Raw genomic sequence first — 1,865 nt, 5'->3', positions numbered from 1 at the left:
TGAGTAGCACTCTTTGGACTTAGTGGGTTACCCCTTAGTGGGAGGGGTATATTGGAAAGATAATGAGGTATGTTTGGAGGGAGAAGTGGGGAGTAGATATATATGATCATATGTCATTGTAAACATGTATTACGTTACCAAAATAATTTTTAAAATGTGTGTGTATGTGTGTGTGTGTGTGTGTGTGTGTGTGTGTGTGTGTGTGTATGTATGTATGTATGTATGTATGTATGTATGTGTGTGTGTGTGTGATTTTCAGACCCTCACTTACAATGGACAAGATTCTCACACTGACTCCCTACCCAGTTTTGAAAATCCTCAGCTTTCTAATTTCCCATCTCAATAAAAGGAACAATTTGTCAAGAAGATCTAACAACTGTAAATATCTATGCACCAAATGTGAGGGCTCACAGCTTCATAAAACAAATACTAATGGATATAAAGGGACCCATGGGTCCTGATACAATTACAATGCGTCACTTTAGTACCTATCCCATACACATCAATAAGTTAGTCATCCAAAGGAAAAATCAACTAAAAACCATTGTCATTAAACTACACCATGGACTTAATAGACACCAACCCAACAGTCTATCCAATAACTGTAGAACACTTTCTTCTCAGTTGTCCACAGACTTTTTCCAAAAACAGACCATATTTTAGGACATGAAGCAAGTCTTAACAAATACAAAAGAAATTAATTTATTCTATCCTGTCAGATCATAACTGAATAAAAATAAAAGCAAAGAGCAAGAGAACTGTATAAATACATTGTACCATTTATGCATCCCAGGCTGGCCTTTACCTTTCAACACTCCTCTTTCTCAGCCTTCTGAGTGTTGGAATTGCAGTTCTAACAATAGGACGTTATACTGGGTACTGGAGGAACCAGGACGTTTTAGAATTGCTATACTGAAATGAAACTGGCAATTACTCAATGTCACTGTCCGTGTACAGAGAGGTCAGTCTAGGAGGAAACGCTGTAGCTGTGAATGCTTAGACGAACTGAGTCAGACGGACCTCAAATAACTTAATGATGTACCTACCCTAAGGACTCAGAAAAATACACATAAGCCCAACCCCAGAGCAGTAGACTGATGGCAATAATAAAGATCAGGGCGGAAATCTCTGACACGGGAACTGAAAGAACAATAGAAAGAATCCCTGAGTGAAACAGACTTGGAGAGAAAGTCAAACTGCTAGCCAATCTAGTTCTTCCATCTCCTCTTGGTTTGGAAGAGAGGGTTCACTGATGCCTGTGTTTCTGTCTTTGAACTCTGGTCCCTGTTTCCCTCCCTCCCTCCCCGAGGAAGGTGAGTAGAAAGCAGTTGAGCAAAGCCCTCCCAGGACCCCGAGGACATGGAGCAGAGAGAGGAAGTTTGCCTGGAGGCAGGGTCATCTTTGCACTGTACCCCTGCTCGTGGAGTGGGAGGTGGCTCTCCAGGGGTTTGCGGAAAATCCCTCTGGAAGGAAACCAGCTGAATTAGCTGTGAGGCGTGCCAACAAGGTCCTGCACTGTAGCTGCCTTCTGCTTTGGGCCCTGGCTTCCCCTGGGAAACTAGAGGGTAGTGAAAGGCACAGAACTGGCAAACTGTTCAATGTGGCTGATGATGCTGGCACAGGCAATCGAGGGCTCGGAGCCAGACTCCGGGGGCTGACGCTGTGCCTGGGCTGTTCTTGCAGAAAGGCTATTGCTGGCAAACCGAGTGTGGGCTTTTCTTGGGGAGTCCCAGGATGGTAACTCTCAACTCTCCCAAGGCCCCCAGGTTCTCCCACCCAATTGAGCCCACTCAACTGCGGGTCGTGTGTGCTACACACCCCTTGTCCTTTGGCTCCCCGAGGCCCTTCCCCTTGCCTCAGAAGAC

The sequence above is a fragment of the Onychomys torridus genome, chromosome 13 (genome assembly GCF_903995425.1).
Source record: "Onychomys torridus chromosome 13, mOncTor1.1, whole genome shotgun sequence".
Classification (NCBI taxonomy): domain Eukaryota; kingdom Metazoa; phylum Chordata; class Mammalia; order Rodentia; family Cricetidae; genus Onychomys; species Onychomys torridus.
The sequence above is the reverse complement of the archived record's forward strand: the minus strand, read 5'-3'. Positions refer to the sequence as shown.